This window comes from Schistocerca nitens, chromosome 1 (genome assembly GCF_023898315.1).
Source record: "Schistocerca nitens isolate TAMUIC-IGC-003100 chromosome 1, iqSchNite1.1, whole genome shotgun sequence".
In the NCBI taxonomy this organism is placed as follows: Eukaryota; Metazoa; Arthropoda; class Insecta; order Orthoptera; family Acrididae; genus Schistocerca; species Schistocerca nitens.
In genome coordinates this window covers 1,255,581,100-1,255,590,745 of record NC_064614.1, presented here as the reverse complement: position 1 = coordinate 1,255,590,745, position 9,646 = coordinate 1,255,581,100, and positions in this window count along the sequence as shown.

Below are 9,646 nucleotides of genomic sequence, written 5' to 3'. Positions count from 1 at the left end.
CCCATTTATAAAATAATACACTGAGGTGACAAGAGCCACAGGAGATCTAATTTCGTGTCAGACCTCATTAGGCCCAGAGTAATGCAGCAACTCGAAGTTTCATGGACTCAACAAGTCGTTGGAAGTCTCTTGCAGAAATACTTAGCCATGTTGTCCCTATAGCTGTCTATAATTGCGGATGTGTTGCCGGCGCAGCGCATATTCCACGAAATTACCGCTCGATTTTGACCTATATGTTCAATGGGATTCATGTCAGCAGATCCGTGTGGCGAAATCATTCGTACGAATTGTCCAGAATGCTCTTACAGCCAACCGTGAAGAATTGTGGGCAGGTGACATGGTGCATTGTCATTCACAAAAATTCCCATCGTCGTTTGGGAACATGAAGTCCATGAAGGGCGGCAAATACACTCCTGGAAATTGAAATAAGAACACCGTGAATTCATTGTCCCAGGAAGGGGAAACTTTATTGACACATTCCTGGGGTCAGATACATCACATGATCACACTGACAGAACCACAGGCACATAGACACAGGCAACAGAGCATGCACAATGTCGCCACTAGTACAGTGTATATCCACCTTTCGCAGCAATGCAGGCTGCTATTCTCCCATGGAGACGATCGTAGAGATGCAGGATGTAGTCCTGTGGAACGGCTTGCCATGCCATTTCCACCTGGCGCCTCAGTTGGACCAGCGTTCGTGCTGGACGTGCAGACCGCATGAGACGACGCTTCATCCAGTCCCAAACATGCTCAATGGGGGACAGATCCGGAGATCTTGCTGGCCAGGGTAGTTGACTTACACCTTCTAGAGCACGTTGGGTGGCACGGGATACATGCGGACGTGCATTGTCCTGTTGGAACAGCAAGTTCCCTTGCCGGTCTAGGAATGGTAGAACGATGGGTTCGATGACGGTTTGGATGTACCGTGCACTATTCAGTGTCCCCTCGACGATCACCAGTGGTGTACGGCCAGTGTAGGAGATCGCTCCCCAAACCATGATGCCGGGTGTTGGGCCTGTGTGCCTCGGTCGTATGCAGTCCTGATTTTGGCGCTCACCTGCACGGCGCGAAACACGCATACGACCATCATTGGCACCAAGGCAGAAGCGACTCTCATCGCTGAAGACGACACGTCTCCATTCGTCCCTCCATTCACGCCTGTCGCGACACCACTGGAGGCGGGCTGCACGATGTTGGGGCGTGAGCGGAAGACGGCCTAACGGTGTGCGGGACCGTAGCCCAGCTTCATGGAGACGGTTGCGAATGGTCCTCGCCGATACCCCAGGAGCAACAGTGTTCCTAATTTGCTGGGAAGTGGCGGTGCGGTCCCCTACGGCACTGCGTAGGATCCTACGGTCTTGGCGTGCATCCGTGCGTCGCTGCGGTCCGGTCCCAGGTCGACGGGCACGTGCACCTTCCGCCGACCACTGGCGACAACATCGATGTACTGTGGAGACCTCACGCCCCACGTGTTGAGCAATTCGGCGGTACGTCCACCCGGCCTCCCGCATGCCCACTATACGCCCTCGCTCAAAGTCCGTCAACTGCACATACGGTTCACGTCCACGCTGTCGCATCATGCTACCAGTGTTAAAGACTGCGATTGAGCTCCGTATACCACGGCAAACTGGCTGACACTGACGGCGGCCGTGCACAAATGCTGCGCAGCTAGCGCCATTCGACGGCCAACACCGCGGTTCCTGGTGTGTCCGCTGTGCCGTGCGTGTGATCATTGCTTGTACAGCCCTCTCGCAGTGTCCGGAGCAAGTATGGTGGGTCTGACACACCGGTGTCAATGTGTTCTTTTTTCCATTTCCAGGAGTGTACACACCAAGTAGCAGAACATGACCGTGTCCAATGATCGATTCATTTTGACCAAAGGACACAGTCCATTACACGTAAACACAGCTAGCGCCACTATGGAGCCGCCGGCCGATTGTACTGTGTCTTGTGGACAACTTGGGACCATGTATTAGTGGGATCTGCACCACAATCGAACACCACCATCACCTCTTACCGACTGAAATCGGAACTCGTCCGACGAGGCCATGGTTTATCGTGGAGCAACAGATTTTGCCACCTGCCCAGGAGAGGAGTCGCAGCCAATGTCGTGCTGTTAGTAAAGGCACTACTGGTGTCGGTCGTCCGCTGCCACAGCCCATTAACGCCAGATTTCGCCACACACTCTTATCGAATACGTGTGTCAAACGTCCCACATTGATTTCTGCGGTTATTTCACTCAATGTTGCTTGTCTGTTAGCACTGACAACTCCACGCAAACGCCACTGTGCTAGGTCGTTAAGTGAAAGCCGCTGGTCACGACCTTCTCCGTGTTTGGAGGTAATGCCTGAAATTTGCTTTTCTCTCCTCTCTCTTGACACTGTGAATCTCGGAAAACTGAAATAACTAACGATTTCCGAAACAGAATGCTCCAAGCGTCTAGCTTCAACTACCATTCTATGTTCAGCGCCTATTAATATCTGTTGTGCGGCTGTAATCACTTCGGCAACCCTTTCACATAAGTCACCTGAGTTCAAACGATAGCTCCGCCAGTGCACTGCCGTTTTTTTTATATCTTGTGTGAAATACTACCGCCATCCTATATATGTGCATGTCTCAGTCCCATGACTTTTTTTTCCTCAATAGAAATTAGTGCAGGATAATGCCTAAGGCAGATGTACTTGTGGGCTGTATTATGGAAATGGAAAAGGACGTAGATGAAGGTGAGAAGGGAGACATGACACTATGTGAAGATTTTGACAAAGCACTGAAGACTTAACTCGAAACAAGGCCCCATAAGTAAACAACATTCCATTAGAGCTACTGATAGCCTTTGGATGGCCAGCCATGACAAAACTCTTCCATATGGTGAGAAAGAATACTGAAAGAAGAATATAGTAACTCCAAATGTGAGAAACTTACCGAACTATCAATTTAATAAGTCACAGTTGCAAAATACTGACACGACATCAGGGAACATCTGTTTGGATTCCGCAGAAATGTAGGAACACGCGAAGCAATACTGACCCTACGAATTCTCATAGATGACAGGTTAAGGAAAGGCAAGTCTATGTTTATAGCATTCGTACTTATACAGGAAGCTGACAATGTTGACTGGAATAATCTGCTTCCAATTATAAAGGCGGCAGCGCTAAAATACAGAAAGCAGATGGCAGTTATAAGAATAGTTGAATGGGATGGACAGTGGCTGGGAAAAGGGGTAAAAGATGAACGTCAACAAAAGCAAAACGAGGATAAGGAGTGTATTTGAATTAAATCACGCTATGCTGAGAGAACTGGATTTAGAAATGAAACAGTTAAAGTAGTAGCTGAATTGTGCTATTGGCAATGGCAAGGAAAACATATCTGAAGAAGAGAAATTGGTTAAAATCGGGTACAGATTTTGTTCTGGCGTAACATCAAGTGCCGGCACGTCGGCCTGGAATTTTACAGCAGAGGTGGCTGTGAGACGACGTCATCCAATATCACGCTGTCTAGGACGACACCACGAAAGGAGCGGTCCGTATAGGAAGGGAAATAAGAGCAGAACCATCTAACCCCAGCTGAACTAGAAGACGAGCTGTAATCCAGCCGCTTTAGCCGTGACCCATGAACTATTGTGTTTTACTTGCATTGAAATTGTATATACCAAAGGACATTCATTATCTGCGTGTCTCCAATTGCTTCCGACACCTCTTTGTGAAAATGCAAAGTTAAGTATTCAGAATTAAAGTTACAGTAATAAACTATATTAATAATATTTGCTTGAATTATTGTCTAGGTATCCGAGAAAACAGCTTCCTAGGCACCCTATATTAGATATGTGGGCAGGATACAACATTTGATGAGGATGATTCAAACCCCGCTCCTCGCTAACACGGAATTTTCTTTTGTGTTTTGCTGGCTCATTAATTCTCACTTGTCATTTCTTTGCAGGGGTATTTACTTGCTTTAACAGTCTCTTATCCTGTTTTTGCTAAGCAGAGTTTCAAGGTGGGCGTTGCAGACATTGTCTTTGCTTTTGTTCTTATTTTTCGTCATGGCCTTGTTTCTTCCATATGTCTCTTCCAACATGTCCACTCCACCTATCCCACCCCTCTCAGGCAGCACAGATGCCAGTGTCAGATGCCCCACAGCTAATTCAGATGTTTCAGTGACAGACTCAACAAATATCAACACTGCTCAACTTGGTTACAGCTACTGGCAAACGCTACGCACCCAATAGAGCTAGCAACACCTATAGTAGCTATACTGCCTTTTCGCCAGTTTCAGGAACAAGAAGAGGAATTGCTTGAGTGGTTGCAACAGTCTGAATCCTATGTAATTGCTCAAAATGTACAAGGTACTGTGAAACTACCCAATATCTTGTCCATGGGAGGAAATGCAGTGTTCAGACTTATTCTGAAGCTATATATCCTAACGCCGCTCTGATTGAACTTTCGTATGATCAGGTTGCAGATTCTCTACCAAACTATTATGACCAGCAAGCGAATGTGGTAGCAGCTAGGCATCAATTCTCTAATTGTAAAAACCGGTCAGAACAATGTCATCGCAAGTAGGTAACAGATTTGCAGGATATGACGAGGAAATGCAAATTCATATAAACTTGTGATGCTTTATTGTCAGATGTTATGTTGCGTGATGTATTCAAAAAAATGTTCAAATGTGTGTGAAATCTTGTGGGACTTAACTGCTAAGGTCATCAGTCCCTAAGCTTACACACTACTTAACCTAAATTATCCTAAGGACAAACACACACACCCATGCCCGAGGGAGGATTCGCACCTCCGCCGGGACCAGACGCACAGTCCCTGACTGCAGCGCCTTAGACCGCTCGGCTAATCCCCCGCTACATGCGTAATGTGATCGTGTATAATTTAACTGATGTCAAACTCTGAGAACAGATTTTGAAACAGTCCGATCCATCACTACTGCATGTACTATATCGGTACAATTCATGATCCCTGACGGCTGATAAATTTGAGCAGCCAGCAATTTGTTGCGTTGAGTCCCTTGTTTGCGACAGTGGAAGCTTGTGTTCGCCATTCCGAGTAAACAAAGCTGCACGCTACGTAAGCAGCTCACTAAATAAGTGGCCAATCAGGCGAACGGAATGACATGTTATTCACGGCACGAACGCCAAGACTGCCCCTCCGGGCAAGCTCAGTGTTACACTTGTGGCAAATAAGGACATGTACAATCCGTATGTTAGCAATGGAACAAACATACAAATTCCACCCACTCACAAAAACCGAGTCACAAGATCCATGTCATTAAAGCAGTATATTTAAAGTCTGCAACAGGCATTTACAAAAGTGGCACATGAGCAGTTTCTTCAGTGAACGGCAGTCCAACAAACCTTTTGTTCATTTGCTTCCTTGTGGGAAACCTGTGAAATTTCAGTTGGACATGGTTACCTCTGCCACATAGCTGAATCGTCACACATGAACTGTTCGGCTCCCCACATGAAACTAGCATGCATCTGTCGGCTTATAATGGACAAGACATTCGTATTCTTAGAAAATATATACTTTACCTGACATGTATCCCTCCCATACACGTACAGTGACTTCAGTGTTACAGATACTCTGTTTTGAGAACACATTTGGCCTTGATTGATTTGATTTGCTTGGCTTTAATATTCTGGACAATGTGTTGTCAGTGTCATCATTCCGTGCAAAAGACAGTGTAGCTATCTTGCTAAAAGAATTCCCAGAACTGTTTTCTGAAGGTCTAGGCAAGGCTAAGAATTTCGTTGCAAATATTACGCTGAAAAACAATGCTCAACCCAAATTTTTCCGGGTCAGAACTGTTCCCATTGCATTACGGGACGATGTCGCAGCTGAACTTGTTTACAAGATATCGGAGCTATTGCGCTTATACAACCTAATCAGTGGGTGAAGCCTCTGGATTTACTCCCCAAACCTTCAGGTCGCATTCGCCTCTGCGTTGACTTTAAGTCTGCAGTGAACCAACAAACTGTGACTGATACTTACCCGTTGCCACGCCCTGATGATCTGATTGACATATCAGAGGCTGGTCGCTATTTTCAAAAATTGATTTGCGAGACGCGTATCTTCGAATATCACTCTATGAAGAATCCCTAAAAGTGTGTGTAGTTAATAATCATGTGGGCTTGTTTAAATATTTGTGTTTGTCTTTTTGCAGTGCTTCTGCATCCGCCATTTTCCAACAGTATTTGGAACAACCGACTCCTCAAGTGCCAAACTGTTCAACGTATTTGGACGATAATGTCCTAGCAGGTTGGACACCTGAAGAACAACTTGCAAATTTACGTGATTTGTTTTGTGTGTTATCTGATGCAGGACTAAAGTGTAAAATGGACAAGTGTGATTTTTAAAACCTGCATAGCAGTATCTTAGTCATGCCATAAACAGTCAAGGTGGACATTCTTTTCAGCTGCATTTGTTAGCCATACTAGATTTGCCAGTTCCTCGCAATGTCAAAGAGTTGCAGTCAGTCTTAGGGTAAATGAACTAATGTATTCGGTTCATATCAAATGCTGCACAAATCGCAGCACCATTACATCGCTTTCAGTCTCAAGAATGTTCCATTAGCTTGGATAGATGAGTGCGAAGTAGCCTTTCAAAAACATTGCTCAGTGATCAATGCTTAGTTCACTTTAATCTTTAATTGTAGGTTGACGCTTTCTCTTACAGAAGCGGTGCAATGCTTTAGCACAGAATTGGTGATAAAGACAGGCCTATAGCTTTCACATCAAAACAGTTGTCCAAGGCTCAGTGTAACTATTCACAAATTGAGAAAGCGGCAGGTCCTGTTGTGTATAGTGTCACCAAATACCACCACTATTTCTATTGCAGAAAATTATACTTAGTAATGGATCACATGCCTTTCCATTTCTTGTTTCATCCGTCGAAACCGGTTCCTGTGCCAACTGCCAAAAATTTGCAAAGATGGATTTTGTTGTTGTCTCAATACCAGTACCAGATTACGTATCGTCCGACGGCTCAACATGGTAATGCGGACGCACTTTCACGTCTTCCTATTGGCCCTGATACAGACTCGGATGCTTCTGCTGCATCTTGTTGTCACATCGTTGCACAGGATTCTGAATTGCTCACATTTTTACGGCTTAACTTGAAAGGTAACTATAGTGGAACTATATAAAGGATTGAGAATGTAGGCAAAATTTAGTATACTAACAACATTTATTTTCCCAAAACAGATATAAATCATGCTAAACAAGTTATTGATTGAATACCGTAAACAGCTAACAGGTGATTTAAGACAACATTGGACGAGGATCCTGGATGGCAGAGACAGATTTAACAAGTGGAGTGAGTCAAGTACTCTGGCCCTAAAAATATGGATAATGCAATCTGAATTGATCTGACACTGGGGAGACTTTGGCTGACTAATCTACTGAAGTTTCTCTACATTGGTGCAGCTAAGAGCAAGTGGCGATTGAGATTTGTAAACCCTGACAATGCCACGGCGGCAGTATGCTACCCTGTTTGCTTCTTACGGCGATGTTACTTGCAGCTGACGAGATGTGTGCGGCGGAGGTGAGGCGTGGAGGCCGCACCTGTGAATCGACCGCGGCCACGAAAGAAATGCAAAAATCTCACGGTGCAGACAGATCGCGATTTAGTCTCTACCAGAGCCCTGAAATCGCGATAGATTTCAGTGTGTGACACACCTGTTCGCTGGTCGTAGCGAGGACGAATTTGGCTCACTTATACGACAGAGCGCACAAGGATAAAAACGTGAAGACTGGTAAACCAACAACGAATGAGTATGCCCTCGGCAAGCGAGTTGTCAGAGACGTTTGAAGTCACGCTGTCGCTACAGTAAGAAACTTCACCACAGGCACCCCAATCGACTCACTAGTGAAGTCAGTCTCAGGATAAGTTCCAAGTACCAACCATACATCTCAGAGCTTCGACCAGAAGTCCCTTACGAGACAAAATGTCTCTCACCTGAGTGCTCCATACCCCTCCAGAAAAAAAATCGTTTTCCCGAAAAGTGCACGAACGACACCGCCTTACACCGTCTTGAGCCAATCACAGAGCTCTAGAGGCGCTTAATCTCCCCTCCCATACAACAGCACAAACTTTGCTGCCCTGTCTACCCTGTACAGCTGTGGGACTGTCTGGCAAGATTTTCTAAGGGACGGGCTTGCCGCCAACTGCTTTCAACTCCCAACAAGCCGTTTCTACGAGCTAAGAATCATAAAAATACCTCTTGCTTTTAGAGCCCTATCAGGCTCCATCAACATCTGATCAGGCCATTAGCTGTCTAGAGTCTCGCTCAAGATGTAGCAGGTTGTAATAATATATTTAAGAATTTTCTGTATGCAAAAAACAGGTGAGAGAGTAACTTGTCCTCTCTCAAACTATAGGAAAATTGCACAGAGCACTGAAACTGATTCAGATTTGAACATTTCGCCAACATACATTCGCACATCTTGGCCTTGTATAGCATGAAGACCCATGTATTGCGCCGATACTTTCCACATCGGCATAGCCTCCCCATACAGAAAGGAGTGATTCTTGTTCAAAATGACAGTGGACAGTCAAGCATGTGTGTAACATCGGTCTGCTTCGCCAGAAAAATTCTCTGCAAACGTGTGCATATAGACTTTACAAGACGTTTTGGAACACCCGTTGGTTGATTGTGATTGACTCATGTAGCAAGATTCCTTTTGCTGTGTCAATGGACGCGACAATGTCACACAGCACAATTTGGTCGTCTATTTTTTGCCTCGAAGGTGTACCTGAAGTCTTAGTGCCAGACAACGATACTCAGTTCATGTCAAACGAAAATAAAACATACTGTGGACGCAATGGCATATAGTATCTAAGCAGTGCACCGTTCTATCCACAGTCAAACGGCGAAGCGTAACGTTTTGTCAGAACCTTAAGGCAGCGGATGACCAAACTTCGCTCCTCACACACCAGGGATCAAGCGTTGCAACTGTTTCTCCACTTGTATCGTTCTCACCCACGAGATGAAGCCCTTGCCGGCAGAATTGCTTCACGACCGCCACCATCGGACATTGCTCCACCTGCTTCACCCTCCTCAGCATTGGGCGCTGCAGAAAGGCTGCAAGTATCGCTTCATGCCGGATGACCTTGTGTTTCACAGGGTGTTTAGCAGCAGCTGACGGTGGGCGAGAGCCGAAATCGTCTGTCGACGCTTGCATGTATCTCATTTCAGGTCCAGAAGGCTTGCAGCGCCGATATCACAATTGCTGTCATGTGCACTGTGATCCTTTTGGATCTCGTCCCATAGATTCACGGATCCCAAGGACAGCGCGGCCACAGCAGCCGCCAGAGGGTGTCATTACGACACCGCGGGACGACCCCACGGAGCCTTCGCCTATCAGCCGGCGCCTTCCACATCTGGTTATTGGCTTCCGGAGGAGGACGCGTACCCTTGTGGTCGTTATCCAGGGAACGTTTCCTCCAGAGCACAGGCCAGATGTAGGGGTACGGCTGGAAGCCTGACGTCCCCCACAGAGCCACAGCTTCCAGTCCACCGCAGCGCTCACCCTCCGGCCTCCCCCGCTTTTGTCGCGCTCCCTACAACACGACGGTCCGTCGCTTTGTGTGTGTGTGGGGGGGGGGGGGGAGGGGGTGGATGTTCCTGTGTAACA